Source organism: Rhipicephalus sanguineus, chromosome 7 (assembly GCF_013339695.2).
Source record: "Rhipicephalus sanguineus isolate Rsan-2018 chromosome 7, BIME_Rsan_1.4, whole genome shotgun sequence".
Lineage (NCBI taxonomy): Eukaryota > Metazoa > Arthropoda > Arachnida > Ixodida > Ixodidae > Rhipicephalus > Rhipicephalus sanguineus.
In genome coordinates, this window is record NC_051182.1 from 142,533,068 (window position 1) to 142,546,224 (window position 13,157).

The 13,157-nt window shown below is 44.7% G+C and overlaps 1 long non-coding RNA gene across 1 annotated transcript in view; it reads right to left on the minus strand.

The window, feature by feature from the left end:
• Positions 1-2,841, minus strand: part of LOC119399100 (uncharacterized) — a 27,741-nt gene extending 24,900 nt beyond the window's left edge. The window contains exon 1 of the long non-coding RNA XR_007416961.1: positions 2,619-2,841. This is a non-coding gene — a long non-coding RNA (uncharacterized LOC119399100). The remainder of the gene's footprint in view (positions 1-2,618) is intronic.
• Between the last annotated feature and the right edge of the window lie 10,316 nt (positions 2,842-13,157).

Below are 13,157 nucleotides of genomic sequence, written 5' to 3' on the forward strand. Positions count from 1 at the left end.
TTTTAGCAGGAAGAACAAGATACAGTACGCCAAAATATCTTCTGTTACGTAAATTATTGTTCTATTGCATCTAGCATCGGCACCTGTGGTGCAGCTGTTGTGAGATTCTCAAATGCGTAGTAAGTCAATCTCATCGTACGTAAGTGAAGCTTACATCCGCGAGATCCTTCCAATCGCTGACGTGTGACAAGCAGCGAGACGCAAAGAAACCCTATTTCTTGCATTCTAGAGACTGCAACAAAGCACCACGCGAGACAAACTTCGTTGACGACACTATAGTGGCGTCGGAATTTGAGCGGAAGACGCCTCACGCATCGCAGTACGCAACAAAGTGCCGTCGCTACCACCAACTGTCATTATACCGACACAACTAAAAATAAAGAAAAAAACATCGAGAAAACAAAAGGTCGGCAGCGCGTAGATGTTCGCGCGCTTGTTTTTGTCGAAATGGTTCGAGAGCCATCACGTGACTCTGCTCCACCAATGGGGACGCGTATACCTAACCGCCTGTGCTCGCTACAATGCCGGAAGATGAAGGAATGTCACCGTTGTTTTGTTTTATTCTGGTGGCTCACTGGCAGCTATATCAGCTTAAGAAGTGGAGTTCAGCCAACGTTTATTGTTTCACACGGTGCTGTTTCTATAGCAGTATCTTGTATCTTAAGATACACGATACATTTCTTAATGCATCGGAAATACAGATACAGATACTCGTCTTGCAAAACGTATCGCGATACAGATACAAGATACCCAAAGAGTATCTAAGATAGTATCTAAGATACGTGTATCTTCGATACTGCCCAACACTGAAGTCTAGTCATCGCCTTTACGCCCTTGCGACGATTGACGGCACCGACGGAAGCACAAGGATGATGTTAATTTTATCGAAAAATATTGCTACACCGTACATTCGAATGGTTTTAGACTTCTTTTACGAGCTAATTCAATCCCAAATGAAATGTTCTAATCTATAAGAGCCAAATACAAATTTTACTTTGAATACCGACGATAGTGGGGTATATAAATTTTAGCCGCAATATAGATCTGAGGTATTTAGGGGGCAGGAAGACACTGGCAAAAAACTGTTGGAGCAGGCGCGACCATATTGTCAGCAGCAAAAAAGTGCGTTTTCCTCAGTTTCAGTGAAAGTGCACTTTGCTCTTTTAGAAAAAAAAAACGCCACATTTCTTTCCGTCCGATTTGCACAGTGGTACACAAGTGCGACATACTGAAGCATGCGGATCACGCGGTTGCAAACACCTGAAATAGAAAATAAAACGTGAACACTATTCAATTCTAATGCATGAATGGCACCGGCAGCACGGCCAGAGAGACTGCATGCAGAATAGGCGTTAGCAAAAGTATACGGACCACGGGAACGCGTGGCAGAATGTATCGACGCACCATCTACCGACGCGGCGCCCACTGTCGAGACCACGACTGAAGCAGCGCTGCGCATGCGCGTCCCGTCATCAGGTGGTCGCTTTGTCTGACATGGTTGTGTGTCGCTTTCTTTGCTCCGTCACATCTGTGCCGTTGTATTACGTAGCGGCTGCGGCGGGGCCGGCTCAAGCGCCAGGCAAGCATTGCTTTTTACAACGGTTAATTAGCCTAACAAAACATAGCTAGCATCGCATAACCTGATAAATCCAAGCGTAATTAACTCTGTTTCCTTGTGACGCCATGTTGCGTCACCAGAAAATTCAGCCTGCCTGCCTTTGCCACGTTAACTCAAGATAAGCTTACTACATGGGCCTAGTTGAGCCGAGGTATGTAAGCGGATCCTAATTAAATCTAGTTGAGCATAGTATCGTCTAATTAAGCCGAGATAATTAAACCTATATAAGCTACACCTAAGCGTGGACAATTAATCCAAACCGAATTCCCCATGAGCCCAGAGAAGCTAAGCTCAGGAATATACTAATTACTCCTGACTGAGTCGAGCATAATTAAGTTCGGCGGCTACTTATAATTACTGCAATTAGACCTACATAATAATTATGACTGATTAAGTAGTCTGAGATCGAAGCAAACACGCCCTAGATACCCACGTTCCATGTGACATGATTATTTTAATTAGGTCTAATTAGGATACTTAGGCGGGATAAACGTAAGTATAGATAAATCTGATTAAGCATAGTTGAGCATTGCGCCGTTTAATTTTCTGAGCATAATTAAATCTAGTTAAGCCAAATTTCGTTAAACCCAATTTATCCAAGCAATCCAAGTCAAATTCAACATGAGCCCAGGCACTGAAAAAATAGTGGCGCTGGTCTAACGAAACCTGAAAATTCAACAAAAATAACTACTGGATGAGCTAGCCGTATGGATCCCCATAGTTCTATCACTGACTAAGGTATTGGCTTAGATAAAGTGCGTCATCAAACCAGTCCTAAACACCTTTTCACACCAAAAAATTCGAATTCCGCGGTGGAGAAGTACCGGCCTAGTCGGCACGCATTCGGGTGGGACAAGCGAAACGATACTCTGACACGGAGAACGGCTTTGACACTAACGCTACAAAGAGACCGAATATTTCATTTCTCAACGACGTTCCGCGCATCTTATGAAGCACACTTTCCGCGACGTCATCTCATCGCCAGCTGTGAAGTACTTACATATATAGACAGATTAACATCGCCCCTACAGTCAAGACGAGGACCATTGTACAACGTAGCCGGTTCCGAACATTACGGCACAGTCTTCTCCAGGTCCACCTGTTTGTTCGTCTGCGGGACATTGCTGTTCACTTTCTTCGGGAGAACGAAGTTCGAGAGATCACCGGTCACATGAAGCACGGGTACTTAGCCTTGTTCCCTGTCTTACACCAGACCACTGCACCCAATGAAAACTCACACTGACGCCTCGGCCGGTGACCGTGCGAACAGTCTAGAGCGTTGAAAGACACTGGGTGAAAGAACACCGTTCACTTGCAACTTTGCCGCCAATTCCTGCATCGAGGCGCCGAACTTCCTTCGAGGAGAGACGGAAAAGGTGCATGAAAAAGATACAAAGAGAAAGAGAGGGAGAAAGAGAGTTTATCAATGCGACGGCGGATGGAGTGCCTAACGAGCGGCAGCCTGCTTTGCCGTCGTAAGCTGAAGCCATTCCTACGTTGTGATGGTATATGCTGGGCGCGAACTAAGCGGAAATGTACTCCCGTCACTCGCGTCGCTGAAAGTGGCGTCAAGATCAAACAGCAAATAGGGGCGAACAAAAAATATATACGGAAGACATATTTCTAGGGGTGTGCGAATATTCGAAAATTTCGAATAACGAATCGAATAGCATTCTATTCGATTCGGTACTCGAATCGAATAGTACATACTCGAAATGCCGAATATTTTTTGAATAGTTTTCGAATAATTAGCGCCGACGGGAGAACCCCAAAACAATGATACCTTGGAATAGTTAAAGGCCATTTTTCTTCTTTTAATCACTAAATTACCAGTATGCATGCAGCCCAAGCTTTTACGAAACTACCGACGCTATATTGATTACCGGATGAAGGCGTTTTTTTTTTTTATGAAAGCTCCATACTCGCTCATATGCAGCTTTTCTGGACACCAGCGGCCTAGTTCGCGTGAACGACACCACGTGGCGTATCGACCTTAAAGAATTCAAAAGTCCCGCCATGACGTATGCAGTGACGCGGCACTAAATAAAAGAGAATCAAAAGAAACAGTACACACGCCCCGAGACTGTCGCTTCACCTCGGTGCGCAGAAAAGAGCGCTGTTTGTCGGCGTTATCTCGACGTCGACGACTGGCAATGAATTGGCAGTTTTTCTAGACGTGCCGTGCCAAATGTCTGGCCGTTATAGACGCGCCCACGATGTATCAAGAGAATCGCGTTTTTTTATTTGTTTGTTTGCTTAGTTTCTTGCGCTGCCGTACCGGTGAGCTTTTGGAGCAGCATGCTGCTTTTCGAGTTTCTTTTTGAGCTAGCGGGAAGCATTATGTTTGGGTACGAACAGGATATTGTGGTTGCTTAATAACCGAATTTCCTTTGGTGTACCACTTAGGTGCTGCTCGTTTGCTCGTTGCGTTACCTCAAATTAAAACTGGATAAGTTTGAGAACGCTAGGAATGAGAGTAAAAAAAAGGAAGTTAAAGATAGTTTTTATTTGTTTTCATTTATTTCTTATTGAAATGTGACTGCCACCGCAAGCTTGGCGCCGTCTAAGCGGGTGTGCAAAAATGATACAGTCGTTGAAAGATGACCTTGTACACCGGAAAATGTGAACTTGGTTAGTTTTTTTTTTTGTTAGGAATGAACGTATGGTAGAACATATACGACTGACGTGTTGTGTAATAATCTCTAGATCCCGCTAAAAAAGGCACTTATCTATCCTAATTGCATTTCTTCTTTTTTCTTTCTTTTTTTTCCTTTTTTTTTCTCACGGTCGACTGACTCATATGCTCGAGGTGATTGTCTTGAATCCTGTTGGCGCAGATACACCAATAGGTTACTCTAATGGGCTGGAAGTTCTCCTGAAGCTCTCCTATCATGTTCTGTAGGCGCAGTCTCTTTCAACTTTGCACTACAGCCAGCACAAATTCGATCATGAATCACCTACTGGCTCAATCGTCCACTTCGATCAGCACAAAGAATTTCTGAAGAGCGAATTTTGGCGCTTTTGCACTGACAACAACGATTGTTAATGCAACATAATATAGTAACTGTTCCTACAATCTCTCAAACCACTTCTTTATTCTGTATCACTCGTGATGTAGAGTACAAAATGCAATTGACTTGCTCAACAACGGGTCACAGGAAACACCAGAGAAAAGCGAACCCTTTAATTCCCCCTTCTTTCGTTCACCCAGCATATGAAAATTTCTTCCATTGTGAGTGGAGCTCCTTCTGTTGCCACGAAGATGTGCAGGCGTTCCAAAGGAAATCTTAAGCCTTTCTTTCCAGGAGGTTCCCTTAAGAGAACGATGGTGTTTATGCGCACAGGAATTTTGATTAGTAGTTTTTCACTCGTAGCAATGACTGAAAAATACCAGTCTTCAGCCAAATAAAGCCTAGCGAAATCTGCTTTTTCCCTTAATATCTACTGCTTTTCAAGCAGTAGTCTGCTTCCTCTGAAAGCCCAACGGAAAATGACCCATGTCGAATAGAATGATTACAGCTCCGCTCGAGGGTCTTCAAAACCGGAGCTTTTTTTTGTACTTCATGATGCAAAATATCAGCCGCGTATTGAATCCTGGAATCTTCTGGCTTGATAGGAATGTCAAAGCTGCGAAGACATTCCTGGCTGGGATTCTTTTTTGGCTCAAACGTGTAGGCCCACCTTGAAAGTACCTTCCACTGTATCGGGTAGTTTTGTCTCTATTGCAGATAAGGAAATCATAGTAAAATAGATAGTAAGAAATATATAATTCAATATTAAATTTTACTGCAACATAAAAGTTTCAATAGAAATACGCGCGAAAGCGACTAAGAAAAATTAATAATATTTCAGAAGACACGATAACTGGCATGTAGCCTCGACTTTAATAATAGGGATATCTGCACACAGGTGGAAAGTCTGGTTAATGCGCATCGATAGCACAGTGCTATCATAGATGCACGCGTTTTAGAAAACACCCTCTAGACATGGTATTCCCTCTCAGCTTTGTCTGAGTGGAAATAGGTCAAAGAATTGAATTCCTGTCAATTTGATAACATGTTATTTTTTTTCTTAGATTAGGCCCTAAATCTGCCCTAAATGGTGGCTCTGCGCTGTACAGCACACTCGTGTGCTTTACAGCGCAGAGCCACCATTTAGGGCAGATTTTGTAGTGACGCGGAAATTACCTCCTTGATAGTGAGAAAGTTCAAATATGTATACACAGTAACCTTCTCAATATTTACTTATGGACAAATATTTGGGATCGTGGAACATGAGGTGAGCATGAGTGAGGTCACGCATTTTTAGAGTAAATACTTACTCTATCACTATATATATTCGCGATGTGCTTTCTTAAAGGGTCTGACAACCGACCGAAATGTGTCACAAGACCCTGGCTGTGAATTACAGTGACATAAACGAGCTTTTTTTATTCACCACATGATTAGGATTTGTATTGTTGAACTGCGCTTTGAAAGTCACAACGGCATGTCGCGTTGCCTGACGGGCAAGCCTTCATAGTGCACGAATGAGATGTGCAGAATGCTGTACGCAGTCTGCTGCTATTTACTAAAGAAAAAAATGCGTTTAAAATTAATCCGAACGTTATTAGGCATTCTCGATTTATTCTGTGCTTATAAAAGAGTAAAAGGAGTTGACGTTGAGAGGTGGCGTTGCCTTCGCGACTACTAGTGAACGCATGTCGAGCAACGGCGCATGCGCGCGGCGCTTTCTACATTGATTGAACTTCCAGGTAGCACACATCAAAAACCGGAAAAAGGCATTCCGTACCGCTGGGGCTGTGGCATGGGCTTCGCAAGACACTGACCTACGTAGGCGGTGTCACGGCTGAAACGTTAGTAAAGGCATCTTTTCTTTTTTTTAGTGAGTGCTACCCGCAAGGCATTCTCTACACACACACACACACACACACGCACACACATTATATATATATATATATATATATATATATATATATATATATATATATATATATATATATATATATATATATATATATATATATATATATATATATATAGTGCATTCGACACGTTAGTCATAAGCCTGAGGCGAACAAGCAAGACGAGCTTGATCTGTTCATTAGTTTGATGAACCGTAATTAGGCTTGGCTCGGGAACACAGTGCGGAGGGCAATCTAGTGAGCGTCGAATACTTGCCTCATTGAATCGGTAAGCAGAACTGTAAAGCGAAAAGCGCTAGTTAGTTTTGAAGTCTTCTTCCTCGTTGTTTTCATTCACTCTGTTGTACATTGCTGCTATCATGGGTACCTCTCAAGGGAAATTCATCAGTAAAGACAACATGCACGAGTCCATGCCTGGACTTCCCTCTTATTTACTCTTTCAACGGCGTGAAGTGGCGTTGTGCATGAAGGGCAGTGTGTAATCGGCTAATATTCCCCATGAAATTACCTATGCTTTTCAGGAAAGCAGCGTACACTAAAGAACGTGTTGAAAGGGTGTCGTTTCGCCTCACAAAAACAGTCCTGATATCGTGCATGCCTCTCGATTGCATTATCGCCGCGCGCCCGGCACTTCCAGGTCACAGATGGCATGCACGTTATGAGCGTGAGACAGCATTTTTCATAGGAAAGTGGCAAGTGCCGAGAATTCAAGAAAGGAAACGCAAGCCAGCAGCAAAGCAGCCGGTTGAAGATCTCTCGTCGTTGCTATGGCAACGGCGCGCGCGGGCGCGCTCGCTTCCGAGTCTACTTGCCTACCGTTTCGCCGTCTGTTCCGTGCACACCGGTCCCCGCCGCCGGCCTGCGCCAGTCAGCAAGGGGGGGGGGGTTGGGCAAAGGGAGGGGGCACTTGCTGAAGGCCTTGACAGTTTGAGAGAAACACCTATTCTCATTATTCTTGTCGGTAAAACACCGCCTCCGTCAAACTTTTGGGAGCGGAGGCGGGCCCTACAGGCATACCCCCTAGCTACGGGCATGGCCTCTGGACTCCTAGGTGGCCCCGGTCGGTCTACGAAACTTCTTCCGAAGTACCACGACCCGTACCGTGTGGTCTAGCAAGCCTCGCACTTCATATACGCCGTCAAGTCGCTTGAGACTTATTGTAATCAAACAATGTCGAGGCATGAGATTGTGCATATGGACCTGCTAAAGCCTCACTGTCACTGTGCAGCTGTCCGTAATTAGCCAGGATGGCTCTTTTTCGGAGGGGAAGTAAATGTAATGCAAAAGAGCAGCACTACTTGCAGAAGCAGAGAACGCTGCTCCCGTAGAAGAAAAGGCGACGATTCAACAATACAAGCTTTGCGTTGGTTGTACTATTACTGGTTACGTTTCTGCGTCGTCTCTAATAGTAGAGTACTTCTTTAAAACGCTTCATTATATTACAAATGGCTGCCCTTATGCTTCCTTTGGTTTCGTTTTGTATTGCCTTCTTATGGTTGATGTTAACTAAAATGTGGGTTCTTTTTCTTCGTTATTAGGTAATGGGTTGCGTGGTAATAAAAAATAAAACATTTGAAGTTTACTTGCTCCATTTCCAAAAGCGAAACCGAAACTGCAGCAAATATCTTGGGTGCAATGCTCCAGCGAAAAAACAAGCAACTAAATCTTCAGCAGCGTTGTACTAGTAATAATAATTGCTGGAGTTCTACGTGCCCAAACCATAATATGTGTATGAGGCGTGCCGTAGAGGAGGGCTGCGGAAATTTCGACCACTTCAGGTTCGTAACGTGCATCTAAAACCAAGTACACGAGCCTCTAGCATTTTCGCCTTGTTCAAAAATGCTGGAGCCGCCGTCAAACCTGTGCCCTTTGGGTAAGCAGCCGAGCACCGTAACCGCTGTACCACCGCGGCAAACATAAGCAATTCTGAGAGAGACAAAAAAAAGAAAAAAATCGCATTGGGATTCGAACCAATGCCCCAGCGCTTGCGCGCAAACAGCCGGCACGGATGATCAACCCATTCAGGCACAGCGCGCGGCGGCTAGCCCGTGATACGATAGCTATTATAAAGATACTATGGTCAAACTCTCCTTGCAACGCTCCTTGCAAGTGTCCCCACCTTCCAAAGAGCAGAAACAGAATGCAAAAGTGAAAACAGCTGCTTTCTGTTTGCAAAAATGCGCTGTAGACCATAATTCGATGTTTCACAGCGGAAGGAACGAGGACGACATTGGAAAACACACACAGCGCTGAACTTACAACTGACTATATTTTCAAACTTACAGCAATATATATGCGCTCTTCACCAGGAAAGAAAAAAGAATAGAGCAAATGAAGCATACAAAAAATTCCAGAAAATATCGTAGAAGCCCAAACAATTTTGAAACGTGATAAAAAGTGCACGACTGCAGCTTCGCTTGCTCTTTCGAGCAACGAAAGTGAATTTCTCGTGATCGTAAAATATATGTGATATCGATGATGGGTTGTTGTTTCCTGCGACTACAATTTTTTATACACCAGGCCTGCAATTGTCGCGTGACCAAAGTCACGTAACATCGCACATCTACTTATGTGACTACAATCACGTAACAACTAGCCACGTGACTAAAAATCACGTAAAATCAAGTATTTAGTCTCGCCACTAAAATCCCGTAACATCACGTAACTATTGACGTGACGTGTTGGCGCCAAAAACATCGGAACAACCGGGTGCGCGGGGCAACCTCAGCGTCTGCACTGGACTCTGATAAAGATGTACTTTCTCTCTCACGTGACTAAAATCCCATCACGTAACTACTAGTGACGCGATATTTCCCCTTCAGAACCACGCAACAAGTGCGTAGTCTGGGGAACCGACCGAAACCTGAGAAGAATAGATTATCCAAGCCTAGCCATATCCTATAATACTATACTAGCAAAAACCTTGCACATCTAGTAATAGCTTGGTATTACTAGCAAAACCTTAGAAGAAGCAAGGTCGAACGCTAGCTCCGCTTTCGGTTCCAGCCTTGCGCAACCTGCTGCGCACATTTTCATTTACAGATGTTTAAAACGGCATCTTATTGAGGTACGTTGAGGTGGGCTGCGAGTGCGTGCGAAAAGCTGCTGAATTACAGGATTTTCGTTTTGTAACTGGGAGCACCAGTCCCTGGACTTCCCGAAAGCTTTGATCCACACACGTCATATCACACGTACCTATCCGATGCAGCGCACAGTGCTTTGTGATGTTAAAGAAGAAGGTATGCTGGTTTTTTTTTTCTGTTCACGTAGGGCGATAGATATGATAAGAGATGAATAAAAATCCCAGTTTCACCGCAGGGACGATGAAATGAGTGCGATAGCAACAAATTAAGTAAAGCTGGCAGCTATCTCTTCTAGATCCAGTCTCGCGTAACTCTACAAAATGGTGCTGTAAGAGAACACAGCCACTCCAGGTAGGAAAGGGGATTTCGCACAGTCTCTGAGTTGAGAGCGCAGCATGTAGAAGGGTATATGAGCCGTCCGCTGATGCTTGTCGAGACAGCAATTTTGATTTCATTAAAGTTAAGGCGAAATCATTGCACTGCTGTTTGAAAAAGAACAAATATTTTTTCCTATTCTTTGATTGGCTTAATTATCTGTTGGTCTCATTAGTAGTGTCTAACAAAAAAAAGAACCCCTCGAAAAATTTCACTTCGTTCGTTAAGATTACGACAGACACTTGCGTTAGCCCTAAAGTAAAAAGCAACTGCAAAAACGTCTAACTTTGTCATTTAATTACTATGCCTCGCTTGTCTAAGCTTAGTTCGCTTCCTTTACGTTGCTGATTTGTAGGTACCTCAGAAGATCGTAACGACGTCATGAGAAGGGAGAAATAAGTTTCCACCACAATACGCGTACAAAAGTTCGAAAGAGCTTTGTTCACCATAACTTGATCGGGCGTTCTGTTCCTTAGGACGTTTATAAAAGAATAAAGTAAGAATTACAAATGTAGATCCGAACGATGTGATACGCGTGGAGTGTTTAAACATACACTAAAAAAGTCATATAATAAAGAGAAAAAGAAACGGCAGCTCAAGATTACAGTCAAGAACCGAAACCGAAACGAAAGCTCTTTTTTGTTTCGGCGGCGACATCCTGTGCGAAGCTGTGGAACTAAGTCACGGGTTGAAAAAAAAAATGCTGATCCGTCGCCAGGAATCGAACCGATGACGGCGCGGTTATGCCGCGCTCTGAACTTGAGCGGTCCACTCGCTCCGCCACGGTGGACGCCATATCGCCTGTGGTAAGCAAGGGTTTATCAATTTACCACAAACATTTGAGCGACCGCGCTTCAAAAAACGCGTTAGGGAACAATGTTATGCCAATTGCGGCAAGTTGAGAATGGCTTTAAACGAAAGCTGAGTGTCAGGACTACATGCGATTTCCTGACCATTAACATAGCTTGCTTAGTTTTACGACAGTGACCGTTTTTGTCTCGAAAAACAGGCCACATTTTCCGCCGTTTCCATAGACTCCCATTGTACAATCTTTAACTGCTCTGGGAACAAAATTGAAGCTTACTGCAACATGATCGCTGCAGTCCTCTCGTGCGTTTAGGTTCCCAGAAGCGCTCTGTTGTCTGCGTTTTTCAACATTCACCCTCTACACTTAATTATTCGGGAAAAACTCGCCAGCTCCATTGAAAACGCGCTAGCTTCGCGCCGGGGCCGCCAGGGGCGCTGGCTGCGATGTGTCCACAAAAGCTGGATATGCAGTTTTTACTATGCTGCCTCTGCATCGCATTAATCAGTTCCTGTCGTCATCTTGTAAGAACTGAAGGTCCACCTGCATTCAGCTTCATGAATAGCAATAGATGCAAGGGTTGTGTTTGCGTAAATTGTTCTTGCAGATACAGCTTTCAACACCATGCCTTCAGTGCCGAGGACCAGGTTGCGATGGCAGGTTTATGCGTTTCATTACCGCCTTAGCTGTATGCGTAGTCTTCGGTTCAAAATTGTTTAGATTTTATGTCTCAGTTTTATTTAAAAGCAGGCGACAAAGCATCTGCAGTCACTGCTTTATTTCAACCTACAGTTAGAAAATATTTCGAAGGTTGTGGTCGCTGCTGTATACGAGCTTACCTCAGATTTCATAACTGTGGTATTTTGAGTCAGTTAAAAGTAAGCGCAACGCTCTTTGGTGAAAGTTCGTGAATATTTCTTTCAAAAAAAAAAGAAAAAAACACGCTGCGGAGTTCTAGGACCGTTTTGAGAATGGTTGTCTTACTATTCGAAAACTATTCGAAAAGTATTCAATTAGTATTCATATTCGATTCGGTGTCATCACTATTCGATTCGTATTCGATTCGGTTCCAAAATTCACTATTCGCACATCCCTACATATTTCCGCGCGCGCTTCTTTTGCTATGTTTATGTAACTGGTCCGTTGCACGTGTAATCACTGTCTTGCGCAAACCGCGCCCGAATGTCTGGGAACCTTCCAGATTATTTCAGTTTCTTCTTATAGGCTTGAGCGCGCAAACGCGAACAGTTGAGTTCGTTCTGGAACTAACGCGGCCACCAGCGATAAGGCTTGAATGTTCGATGCTGCACGAATAAATGCCGACACACCTTACAGCTGAGCAGTTTATCGACGGCCGACGCTCTGTTCGCCGTTTTCAGTGTGCAGTGTGTAGTTTGACTTTCTTTTCCCGGCCACAAGTTCGGCCAAATAAGGAGGTTCATCTTGGACACGCCGACTGCTGCCTTCGTCGACGTCACGACCCCATGACAATATACAGAAAATGGTAAGAAAGAATGTTAAATGGCACTTTCCTTTTACATCCTTTTTTTTTTGCGCCATTTTGTCAAGTCGTTTTTCACGAAAAAAAATCAACCAATTTCAAGTACAGGAAACCAAACATCCAAGCCTTAATGAGCCCGACGTAGACCTGTGCGCCTTTCAAGGTCGGAAAGCACACTGTCGGAAAGCATGCCGCGGCGGCGTCCTACGACCCGTGGGCACCCCAACTCTGAAAGCAGCGTCACGCTGTCCACATTGCCGGCGCGAAAGTCGCGTGCGTTGCAAGAGTGAAAATCTCTCGAAGCGCACGCGCCCACCATCTCGCTGCCGGCTGCGGCGTCTCCCCGACCGGCGAGAGGGGAGGCGCAGGAGATAACAGTGTCCGGTTGCACAGATTAAGCGCGAAACAGACGGTACGATTTTGCGTGCGATGCGGCGTCGGATGTCCGGCACGCGGCGTACGACGATTCAGCACACACGGGGCGAAAGAGCAATCAGCCGTAGGCTCCGCCCACATACGGCGCCTCGGAATGCACGCTCGGAGGACTTCGTATCATCGCAATGAAGCACAAAACAAACAACTTTGCACAGCCACGCTTCGTTCTATTTGAAAATAATCACTAAAACTGCGCCTTCGCGAACGACAAGCACATCGCAACAGCTCGCCGTCACTCACGACCCCGAGAGGTAGGCCTAGCATGGCGGACGCCGGCCGTCGCCTACGCCGTTCGCGGTCACACGTGAGCTCGTCATAGAGCGCTTGTTTTTGCAAACACGATTAAGCTTTGTACTCGCGTGTAACGCGTTAGCACACGCTATCAACTTTCTCGACGTCATCGATGTGAAGAGCAG